Source organism: Procambarus clarkii, chromosome 30 (assembly GCF_040958095.1).
Source record: "Procambarus clarkii isolate CNS0578487 chromosome 30, FALCON_Pclarkii_2.0, whole genome shotgun sequence".
In the NCBI taxonomy this organism is placed as follows: domain Eukaryota; kingdom Metazoa; phylum Arthropoda; class Malacostraca; order Decapoda; family Cambaridae; genus Procambarus; species Procambarus clarkii.
Window position 1 is genome coordinate 28620251 of NC_091179.1, and position 12853 is coordinate 28633103.

Below are 12853 nucleotides of genomic sequence, written 5' to 3' on the forward strand. Positions count from 1 at the left end.
ACCACAGTGCACTGGTGTTTGATTATCTGGTTGAAGAAGGATTATTGAACTCGAGGAGTGGTACTGAAAACGAAAGGCTAGCATTCTGAAAGGGAAACTATGAGGAGATAAAAAAAATTCCCAAGAGATATAACATAGGAAACAGAGTTCAGGGAAAAGACGGCCCACGACATGATGGACTAGATGCAGAAGTGCAAAGAAGCAGCAAACAAGTTTGTCCCAGTCCAAAAGGAAAACATTGAAATGAAGATGAGAAACCAATGGTTTAATCAGAGATGTAGGCTAGCTAAGCAGCAAAGTAAAAGAGCGTGGAGAAACTATAGGAATAACAGGACACTTGCAATCAAGGCAAAGACTCAACCTAAGTTGCTGCACAGCCACATCAGGAGAAAAACAACAGTAAAGGAACTGGTAATGAAATTAAGGATTGGGGCAGAAAGATTCATTACAAACGACAAGGAAGTGTGTGAGGAACTGAATAATAATTTCCGGGAGGTCTTCACCTTAGAGTAGGGAGAAATTCCAGAGATAAGAGAGGGAATAGTTAACCAGGAACCACTAGAAGAGTTTGTGATTACCAGTGGGGAAGTAAGGAAGTTTTTACTAGAGTTGGATGTTACAAAGGCTATAGGTCCAGATGGAATCTCCCCTTAGATACTAAAGGAAGGAGCAGAAGCATTGTGCCTGCCACTCTCCATAGTGTATAACAAATCACTGGCAACAGGGGAACTGCCAGAAATTTTGAAAGTAGCTAATGTAGTCCCGATATACAGGAAAGAGGATAGACAGGAGGCACTGAACTACAGGCCTGGGTAGTTCATACCTTCATACCTAACCTGCATACCATGCAAGCTGACGGAGAAGATTGAACGAAGAAACCTAGTGAATCATCTGGAGTGAAAGAACTTTGTAAGACAGCAACAACTTGGGTTCAGGGATGGCAAGTCCTGCCTCACAGGGTTATTTGAATTCTACGACCAGCTAACGAAAATCAGGCAAGAAAGAGAGGGGTGGGCAGACTGCATATTTTTGGATTGCCAGAAAGTCTTTGATACAGTACCACAGAAGAGGCTAGTGAAAAAGCTGGAGATGCAGGCAAGGGTGAAAGGGAAGGTACTCCATTGGATTAGGGAGTACATAAAATGCAAATTAATGAAACTAGGCGGTGGAAAAAGGAGGCCAGACACAGGATACAGAATACGAGATGAAGTACTTCATGAAACGAACAGAGAGAAAGATCTAGGAGTTGATATCACACCAAACCTGCCTCCTGAAACCCACATAAAAAGAATTACGTCTGAGGCATATGCGAGGCTGGCTACCTGATCTTACGGCCAGGTGGGACGACCCGCCATGGAACTACCTGATTGTGTTTGTTGGGTGGTGACTGTGATCAGTGGTGAAGTAAATTAGTGAATTGTAACACAACGATACAGTTACTGACTCCAGAGCTTTGTGTAGATAGAGAAGAACCGCCATCGTCAATCTACCAGCACTTAGTGAATCACCAAGTGGAAGGCGACGACGGAGCATCGTCAACCATTCATCATCATTACTCATCTAGTTGTTTGAGTGGAAAGGGAGACTGGTATGTACTCCTCTCTGGTCAATTTATAAGGTGTACAGTGCGAGGTAAAATATTATCAAATTCTTGTTCAGTATATCAGATACATTTAAAATATCAAAGTGGCTCAATTTGGGTAGCGGTTGACATATTACGGGATCCCTGTAACACACACGCGCACACACACACGCACGCACGCACACGTACGTTTGCAAGCACACACGCACGCACACGCAAAAACAAATACACGTACACGCACACACTCACACATACGTCCAGTCAGGCTAGAAGGGTTTAACACCTTTTGTGGAAAGGGGATAAAATCCTCACTCATAATCCACCCCTCTCTTACCCCTTCTCTTACCCCTTCTCTTACCCCTTCTCTTACCTGCCGTAATCTGCACACACACGCTCTCTCTCTCTCTCTCTCTCTCTCTCTCTCTCTCTCTCTCTCTCTCTCTCTCTCTCTCTCTCTCTCTCTCTCTCTCTCTTGCTCTCTCTCTCTCTTGCTCTCTCTCTCTCTTGCTCTCTCTAGCTCTTTCTCACTTGCTCTCTTGCTCTCTCTCTTGACAAGGGGCAAAATGACAGGAGGATGCAACAGGGACACAGGAAACAGCCAGAGTGACCAAACGAAAGGAAAGTTAACCCAAGTTCTGGAGGAATTCAGGAGGGAGATGCATGAAATGAGGATTACAATTAACAACCTGCAAAGTGAGCTGGCATCAGCAAGGGAGGAGATCAAATCCCTCACAGAGAAAAATAAAGAGACCGAGCATTAGATTATCATCCAAAGGGAAGGTGGGAATGTTACATAGGAAGGAAATGCTTCTGTACCTGAAACATTTGCGGACATACTGAAAAAGAGCTCAGAAGCAATGGACACAGTGAGGGAGGTAGCGATGCAAGCTGCTACCTCACAGGATGCAGCAAGGTGCACCACTCAGCGGCTGGATAGAATAAGATCAGTGGTAGTTGTAGGCATCAAAGAACAGGAAGGATCCAACAGGCAAGAATGGAATAGCACGGATAGAGAGGCAGTACATTGGCTACTGAAGGAGTTACAGATGGAAGGGGCTAAACAAAACACTGAGAAGGTTTCCAGGTTGGGCTGGTACAACAAGGACAGAAACCGACTTGTAAAGGGGGTGTTTACAAACGAAACCACGAAGGAGGATATTCTCGAAAGGAAGAGTCGTCTGCAGCATGTGGAGGGATACAAAAAAGTATTCCTGCTGTGGGACAGGACGAAGGAGGAGAGAGCCAGGGCAGCCGAGACAAGGAGGAAGCGCAGGGAGAGAGAACAAAACCAGGAAATCACCGCCCCCAACACAACAGTCCCAGAGACAAGAGGAGAAGCCAAGACCAGCATCCCAGCAACACCAGAGTGGAGGGCAATACCACCACCCCCCTCTGCATAGAAACCCTCTCTTCCCCTCACCCTACCTGACCCCCCACCCCCTCTCTCCCTTTCCCCCCCCCCCTTGGGGAGGGGGGAGAACTGGGAAAAAAGGGCTGGCATACCGAAAGGGAAACTATGAGAAGATTAGTAAATTCCTATGGGATATCCCCATATGCCCTGTCACCCTTTCCCCATTCCCATCATGTCCCCCCTCCAACCCTTCCCTTCTGTCTCCCCTCCCCCTTCTTCCCATATCCTCCCTATCCCTCCTCCCCCCCTCACCCCGTATCCTCCATGCCCCCCTTATCTCCTTAACCCACACCCTACCTGTTCCCCCTTCCCTTAAACCCCCACCCCCCACCCCAAAATCCTCTGAGACCCTGCAAACCACCTCACAGATCTTCTCACCCACGGAACAGCTTCCCACACCAGCAGAATGCTCGCTAAGAAAAGGACAAGAAAATGAACAGAAGAAAGTGAGCTTCAAGGCGATGTACACTAACATAGATGGGATTACAAATAAAACAAGTGAACTCGGAGAATGGGCACTAGAAGAAAACTCAGACATAATAGCACTCACAGAAACAAAGCTAACGAAAACTATAACAAACGCAGTGTTTCCACGGGGCTACTATGTAGTGAGGAAAGAGAGAGAAGGGAGAGGAGGAGGTGGTGTAGCTTTGCTACTAAGAGAAGGTTGAAGTTTCGAAGAGATGGTAATCCAGAACTGTGAAGGTTTCAGTGACTACATATCAGGCACCATAGCAACTGGAGGACAGAAAATTACAGTAGAAGTCATATATAACCCCTAATCGAATGACAGAAGACCCAGACAGGAATATGATAGAAACAACTTGGCCACCATCAATATAATAGAGAGAGCAGCTTCGGTGGCTAGCAGGAACGGATCCAGACTACTAATCATGGGAGACTTCAACCATGGGAAGATAGATTGGGGGAACAGAGACCCACATGGAGGCCCAGACACATGGAGAGCTAAGCTGCTGGATGTGGCAACAAGAAACTTTCTAAGTCAACACGTCAAGGGACCGACAAGAATGAGAGGAGGGGATGAACCAGCCTTGCTTGATCTGAAATTTACCCTAAACGAGTCGGATATAAGGGAAGTTAAGGTGGAAGCCCCCTTGGGAATAAGTGATCATAGTGTATTGAGCTTTGAGTACCTGGTTGAGCTAGGAATTATCACCCCAAAAAAAGAACTGGGAAACATAAAGCTGGCATACCGAAAGGGAAACTATGAGGAGATGAATAAATTCCTATGGGATATACATTGGGACACAGAACTCGGAACCAAGTCCGTACAAGACATGATGGACTATGTCACCCAAAAATGTCAGGAGGCTGTAAGCAGGTTTGTCCCAGCCCGACAGGAAAAAACAGAGAAGCAAAGGAAGAATCCATGGTTTAATAAGGAATGTATGAAAGCAAAGGAGCTGAACAAAAGGGCATGGAGGAACTTCCGTAATAACAGAACACCAGATAGTAAAGAGAGATACCAGAGAACCAGGAACGAGTATGTCAGTGTGAGAAGAGCAGCTGAGAAAAGGTATGAAAATGATATAGCTAATAAAGCCAAGACTGAACAAAAGCTATTACACAGTCACATCAGGAGGAAGACAACAGTGAAGGAACAGGTGATGAAACTTAGGGTGGGCAAGGACAGGTACACAGAGAATGACAAAGAGGTGTGTGAAGAACTCAACAAAAGGTTCCACGCGGTCTTTACAATGGAACAGGAAGAAGTCACGGCGCTAGGAGAGGTGGCAGCAAACCAGGTGACCTTGGAAAGGTTCAAAATTACAAGAGATGAGGTCAAGAAGCCCCTATTGGAGCTGGATGTGAGAAAAGCTGTTGGGCCGGACAGAATCGCACCATGGGTATTGAAAGAGTGTGCAGGAGCGCTTTGCTTGCCACTCTCCATAGTGTATAGTAGGTCACTGGAAACGGGACACCTACCAGAAATATGGAAGACTGCTAAAGTAGTTCCAATATATAAAAAGGGTGACAGACAAGAGGCACTGAACTACAGGCCAGTGTCCTTAACTTGTATACCATGCAAGGTGATGGAGAAGATTGTGAGAAAAAAACTAGTAACACATCTGGAGAGAAGAGACTTCGTGACAACCCATCAACATGGGTTCAGGGACGGTAAATCTTGCCTTACAAGCTTGATAGAATTCTACGATCAGGTGACAAAGATTAAGCAAGAAAGAGAAGGATGGGCGGACTGCATTTTTTTGGACTGTCGGAAAGCCTTTGACACAGTACCCCATAAAAGGTTGATGCATAAGCTAGAGAAACAGGCAGGAGTAACTGGTAGGGCGCTCCAGTAGATAAGGGAGTACCTAAGCAATAGGAAGCAGAGAGTTACAGTGAGGGGAGAGACCTCAAAATGGCGTGAAGTCACCAGTGGAGTCCCACAGGGCTTTGTGCTTGGATCCTATCCTGTTTTTGATATACGTAAATGATCTCCCAGAGGGTCATTCCTCTCAATGTTTGCTGACGACGCCAAAATTATGAGAAGGATTAAGACAGAGGAGGACAGCTTGAGGCTTCAAGAAGACCTGGACAAGCTGCAGGAATGGTCGAACAAATGGCTGTTAGAGTTTAACCCAAGCAAATGTAATGTAATGAAGATAGGGGTAGGAAGCAGGAGACCAGATACAAGGTATCATTTGGGAGATGGGATACTTCAATAGTCAGAGAGAGAGAAAGACCTGGGGGTTGATATCATGACAGACCTGTCCCCTGAAGCTCATATCAGGAGGATAACATCAGTAGCATAAGCCAGGTTGGCTTACATAAGAACGGCCTTTAGAAACTTGTGTAAGGAATCTTTCAGAACATTATATTACACATATGTCAGACCAATCCTGGAGTATGCGGCTCCAGCATGGAATCCATATCTAGTCAAGCATTAGACTAAACTGGAAAAGGTTCAAAGGTTTCCCACCAGACTAGTACCCGAGCTGAGAGGTATGAGATACGAGGAGAGACTACGGGAATTAAACCTCACTTCGTTGGAAGACAGAAGAGTTAGGGGGGACATGATCACCACATTCAAGATTCTCAAGGGAATCGACAGGGTTGATAAAGACAGGCTATTTAACACAAGGGGCACACGCACTACGCACTAGGGGACACAGGTGGAAACTGAGCGCCCAAATGAGCCACAGAGATATTAGAAAGAACTTTTTTAGTGTCAGAGTGGTTGACAAATAGAATGCATTAGGAAGTAATGTGGTGGAGGCTGACTCCATACACAGTTTCAGGTGTAGATGTGATAGAGCCCAATAGGCTCAGGAACCTGTACACCTGTTGATTGACGGTTGAGAGACAGGACCAAAGAGCAAAGAGCCAGAGCTCAACCCCCGCAAGCACAACTAGGTGAGTACATATACCCCCCCTAAGGTTTAAACTCATTCCTCTCAATGTTTACTGACGACGCCAAAATTATGAGAAGGATTAAGACAGAGGAGGACAGCTTGAGGCTTCAAGAAGACCAGGACAAGCTGCAGGAATGGTCGAACAAATGGTTGTTAGAGTTTAACCCAAGCAAATGTAATGTAATGATGATAGGGGTAGGAAGCAGGAGACCAGATACAAGGTATCATTTGGGAGATGAAATACTTCAGGAGTCAGAGAGAGAGAGAAAGACCTGGAGGTTGATATCACGCCAGACCTGTCCCCTGAAGCTCATATCAAGAGTATAACATCAGCGGCATATGCCAGGTTGGCTAACATAAGAACGGCCTTTAGAAACCTGTGTAAGGAATCTTTCAGAATATTATATACCACATATGTTTGCTGATAGTTTCCCTTTCGGTACGCCAGCCCTTTGTTTCCCAGTTCTTTTTGGGGGGAGATAATTCCTAGCTCAACCAGGTCTTCAAAGCTCAAAACAATATGATCACTCCTTCCCAAGGAGCTTCCAACTTAACTTCCCTTATATCCGACTCATTTAGGGTAAATATCAGATCAAGCAAAGCTGGTTCATCCTCTCCTCTCACACTTGTCGGTCCCTTGATGTGATGACTTAGAAAGTTTCTTGTTGCCACGTCCAGCAGCTTAGCTCTCCATGTGTCTGATCTTCCATGTGGGTCTCTGTTCTCCCAATCTATCTTCCTGTGGTTGAAATCTCCCATGATTAGTAGTCTGGATCCGTTCCTGCTAGCCACAGAAGCTGCTCTCTCTATTATATTGATGGTGGCCAAGTTGTTTCTATCATATTCCTATCTGGGTCTTCTGTCGTTTGGTGGGTTGTTATATATGACTACTACTATGATTTTCTGTCCTCCAGTTGTTATGATGCCTGATATGTAGTCACTGAAACCTTCACAGCTCTGATTAACCATCTCTTCAAAACTCCAACCTTTTCTTATCAGCAAAGCTATGTAATGACCGCTACCCTGTGGTAATAACCGCGGCCTCTATTGTAATAACCCAATGTTCCCCAGTATTAATCCTGTTATCGTGTTATCTCTCGTGATCGTAATATACGCTCTCTGTTGTACATCCCTGTCTCTCTTCACTCAATACCCCAGCTTAACACTGTTACAGTCCAGCATGACCCCTCACTGGACGGCCACGTATATAAGAGGAATATTAAATGAGGAAGATACACCAAGGACAAGGGTTATTAGTTAAAACAATAACAAAACACATTAACACTGCCACCACCTTCCCGACCAACCATACCTGAATGTGTCTATCACCGATCCCCCCAGGAAGGCAAGGAATCAGTAACCATGGGACTCCGGGTAATATGAATTTCAGAAAAAATTTTTGGAAAATTAGTTTGTGTAATGTACGTTACTAATTTGAATCCAAGGGCAACTTTAGTATCCATTAATAGTGGGAGGACATGGGGGCTTCCAATACAACACCTAAAAATGACAAAGAAGCAAAATATATCAAAGGGGAGTTAAGTGAATACCACTGGACAAGCTATACAATTTATTTTATGAAACATGTAAATTAAGACAATTTGAACACATCACCTATTCTATTCCCCTAGAGGCACAATGGATATTTACCGAGGACACAAAACTCAAGTGCTACTATACCTTAAATACCCGCACTACGGCCACGATGTTGATGGCTGCCCTCAGCCCCGAGGATACGGGCTTGCGGCCCTGTTCCTAATACACTCCCAAGACACACTAATGAAATTTAGTTTTTCCAACTTATTGCTGGGAAGGATTACTCCTCCCACCATCTAATACAGCCCCAGGGCTCCACCCATTATTTTGGCACTGGCCAACCATTTAACACGTAGGCCTGAGGTCTGGCTCTCTAGGGCCAATAAGGACTTGGCCCTTATCTCAGGCCAATCACCTTCACTGATCTGTCGTGGAAAGATACATGAATTTCTGAAGATTGAGTCAGCTCTCCCCAGCTACAGAGAAGGGGGACAAGGCGCGTCTATGGAGCCCAGGCACCTGCGAGCAATGTTTACAAAACTGATAATTTATGTTCAAGCCTGTCTCCTCTAAGATAGGAGTAGGGACATTTGACTCTGCCTGGTATGGGGAAGGCCGCTGCTGAGAGGGAAAGAGAGGGGATGAGAGGGGGAAGTTGAGTGGGAGAAGCCAAGGTATCCATGACCACCCTACCCTCAGGTCAACCTCTTGACCCTGACAAATGGGCGACAGGGGGGGGGGAAGAGGAGGAGACGAATGACGGCCAAGGGGAGGGGAGAAGGAAGGAGGGGAGAGGGAGAAGGAAAGGAGGGGAGAAGGGGAGGGAAAAGAGGGGAGAAGGGAGAACCAATGATCTGAGCCCCAGATCATTACAGCTACACCACCTCCTCCTCTCCCTTCTCTCTCTTTCCTCACTACATAGTAGTCATGTGGAAACACTGAATTTGTTATGGTTTTCGTTAGCTTCTGTGAGTGCTATTATGTCTTGGTTTTCATCCAGTGCTCATTCTCCGAGTTCCCTTGTTTTATTTGTAATCCCATCTATGTTAGTGTACATTGCCTTGAAGCTCACTTTCTTCTGTTCATTTCCTTGTCCCCTTCTTGGTGAGCATTCTGCTGGTTGGGAAAGCTGTTCCCTGTGTGTGAAGATCTGTGAGGTGGTTTGCAGGGTCTCAGAGAATTTTGGGGTGGTTGGTGGAGGTTCAAGGGAAGGGGGGACAGGTAGGGTATGGGGTAAGGAGATAGGGGAGACATGGAGGATACTGGGTGAGGGGGGAGGAGGGATAGAGAGGGTATGGGGTGAAGGTGGAGGGGGAACAGGGGGGGGGGAGGCATGAGGGGGGACATGGTGGGAATGGGGGAGGGGTGACAGGGTCGGAATGGGTTGAGCATTTGAGTGAGGGCAGGCAGGGTGAGGGGAAGGGAGGGTTTCTATGCAGAGGGGGTGGTGGAGTTGCCCTCCCCTCTGGTGCTGCTGGGGTGCCTGTTGTAGGTTCCCCTCTAGTTTCTGGGACTGTTGTGTTGGGGGCTGTGATTTCCTGGTTTACTCCTCTCTCCCTGCAATTCTTCCTTGCCTCTGATGCCCTGGCTCTCTCCTCCTTCGTCCTGTCCCGCAGCAGGAATACTTTTTTGTATCCCTCCACATGCTGCAGATGACTCTTCCTTTCCAAAATAACATTCTTCATGGTCTCGTTTGTAAACACCACCTTTACCAGTCGCTTTTTGTCCTAGTTGTACCAGCCCAACCTGAAAACCTTCTCAATGTTTTGTTCAGTCCCTTCCATCTGTAACCCCTTCAGTATTCCATGCACTGCCTCTCTATCCTTGCTATTCCATTCCTGCCCATTGGATCCTTCCTGCTCTTTGATGCATACAACTACCACTGATCTTTTTCTTTCCAGCAGCTGACTGGTGCACCTTGCTGCTTCCTGTGAGGTAGCTGCTTGCATGGCTACCTCCTTCACTGTGTCCATTGCTTCTGAGCTCTTTCTCAGTATGTCCGCAAATGGTCCAGGTACAGAGGCATTTCCTTCCAATGCAATATACCCACCTTCCCTTTGGATGATAATCTGTTGCTCAGTCTCTTTATTTTTCTCTGTGAGGGATTTGATCTCCTCCCTTGCTGATGACACCTCACTTTGCACGTTGTTAATTGTAAGGCTCATTTTATGCATCTCCCTCCTGAATTCCTCTGAAACGTGGGCTAACATTTCCTTCGTTTGGTCACTTTGACTATTCCCTGTGTCCTGTTGCGTCCCCCTGCCATATTGTCCCTTTCCCTGATTTGTTTTGTAGGGTTAAGCAGGGAGGACAGAGAGAGAGAGAGAGAGAGAGAGACAGACAGACAGACAGACAGAGCCGGTGAGAGAGCAAGAGAAATAGAACGAGAGAAAGAGAGAGCAAGATAGAGAGAGGGTAAGAGCGAAAGAGAGAGAGCAAGAGAGAGAGAGCGAGAGGGAGCAAGAGAGAGAGAGAGAAAATGGGCAAGAGAGAGAGAGCAAGAAAGATAGGGAAAGGGGCAAGAGAGGGAGAGCAAGAGAGAGAGAGCGAGAGGGAGCAAGAGAGAGAGAGAGAAAATGGGCAAGAGAGAGAGAGCAAGAAAGATAGGGAAAGGGGCAAGAGAGGGAGAGAGGGGGAGATGAGAGAGGGGAAGAGGGCGAGAGAGGGGAAGAGGGCGAGAGAGGGGAAGAGGGTGAGAGAGAGAGAGAGAGAGAGAGAGAGAGAGAGAGAGAGAGAGAGAGAGAGAGAGAGAGAGAGAGAGAGAGAGAGAGAGAGAGAGAAAGAGAGAGAGAGAGAGAGAGAGAGAGAGAGAGAGAGAGAGAGAGAGAGAGAGAGAGAGAGAGAGAGAGAGAGAGAGAGAGAGAGAGAGAGAGAGAGAGAGAGAGAGAGTGAGAGAGAGAGAGAGAGAGAGAGAGAGAGAGAGAGAGAGAGAGAGAGAGAGAGAGAGGAAGAGTGCGAGAGAGACAGAGAGAGAGAGAGAGAGAGAGAGAGAGAGAGAGAGAGAGAGAGAGAGAGAGAGAGAGAGAGAGAGAGAGAGAGAGAGAGAGAGGAAGAGTGCGAGAGAGGAAGAGTGCGAGAGAGGCAGAGAGAGAGAGAGAGAGAGAGAGAGAGAGAGAGAGAGAGAGAGAGAGAGAGAGAGAGAGAGAGAGAGAGAGAGAGAGAGAGAGAGAGAGAGAGAGAGAGATGGGGGGAGGAAGGAGAGTGTATGTCACTATCTATGGTTTCCAGTTGACGTGTAGGGTGCTGAGTTCACCTGGAGCTGCCGTGAGGTACAGACGTGTCGCCTGGCCTCTGGTAGTTTGGGGTGTTTGCTGTTTTCGTCGCCAGAGGGTGTAGGCGTCTCTGCCTCCCCTGCTGTTGCTGCCTGGCTGCGTGTTAACATGGCAAGCTTGCCATGGGAGGCCATCTTCCTCCTGTTGTGCGGGTAAACTCCGTGGGCCTGGAGTTCACTGGTCGTGCTGTATATGAGAACATAGAAGTGGTTATGTGCGACATGCTCCGTATCCCTGTGATAGCCATCTACGGTGTTGAGGTTGTAACTGCCCACCGGGTTGTTATCAAGTTCGTGAGGGAGGAGGAGTACCATGACTTCCTCCGTCGTTACGAAGGGCGTTCATTGCCGTTGCCAGGTGGTGCCGGCTCTGTGTCCATCTCGGACCGTAGTGGTGCCCTGACTTATGTCAGTGTGCATGGGGCGCCCCTGGAGTTTCCTAAGGACCCCCTCCGACGTTACTTTCAGAGGTTTGGAGCAGTCGTCAGTGTGCGGGTGAACACGCACTCCTCAGGGAGGTATGCAGGTAGGCGGTCGAACATTTGCACCTTGGAGATGCGCCTGCGGTCGGATATTCCATCTTCGGTCCGGCTTATGGGGTACTACGTCTGGGTGTACAATGCCCGGCAACCCCGTACCTGTTTCAGGTGTTGCCTGATGGGCATCAGGCTGCCGGGTGCGATGCGGCTCCGGTTGCTCCCATCAACTTGTTCCGTGAAGAGGATTTTACGCCGCTCCCTCTGGAGGAGGACTCCGGGGGTGAGGAGGTAAATGTCCCGATAGCTGATGAGGCTCCCCCAGCGTCGCCCGACGTTTCCCTGGTAGTCGCAGACCCTCCTCCGGATGTTGCAGTGCCATCGGGTGATACTCCTGCTCCTGTCACCGGCCCTGCTGCTCCCGTGGGCCTCCCTGGTGCTCCCTGTGAGGCATCGCCGTCTGCTCACTTGTCGTTGGCTGCTGCGTCTGGAACTGCATCCTCACCTCGGGTCCCGGCTGTGCTGGGTGCTGGGGTGGCTGCAGAGCCTTCTGTGTGTGGTCCGGTTCCCCCTGTGGTAGAGGCTCTTGCCGTTCTGCGGCGGGCGTCGGTTCATCCGGCAAGTGGTGCCTGTATTTCTGGGTCCGCCTCCGGCTCTGACGATCTCCGGTTGGGGCCCAAACGCTCCAGGCGTTAGTCGTCTGCCTGGGCCGATGTTGGGGAATTCAGTGACTGTGGGTCTACGGGTGTTGACGGTGTGGATCGAGATGCGTCGATGGCTCAGCGGTTAGTGGTGACAGAGGTCCATGTACCTGCTGGCGATGGTGTCCATGTCTTGGGTGTGCCTTCTTTTCCTTCTCCACCTGAGGACTCTTCGCGGTGGGGAGTGGTGGCCTCCGCTGCCAGGGATAGGAGGGATGCTGGTGTTGGGTGTGGCCTGGTGGTGACCTTACGGAAGGATGTGCGCCGCTCAGTTTCCCCGCAGTCGTCCGGTGGTGTGCCAGTGGACGCTGGTGCCCCTGTGTTGGTGCCCTCTGTCCGGCTCCCTCCTAAGAGGAAGTACGTTGGAGACTTGGGGGACGTGGTGCCGGAGTCTGTGATGTCGTCGGGTCACTGGTTGAGGATAGCTGCATTACCGATATACGAGGAGCCGCGGGACTGTCATGATGAGGCGATTCCCTCTGTGTGGGAGCGTGTGCCG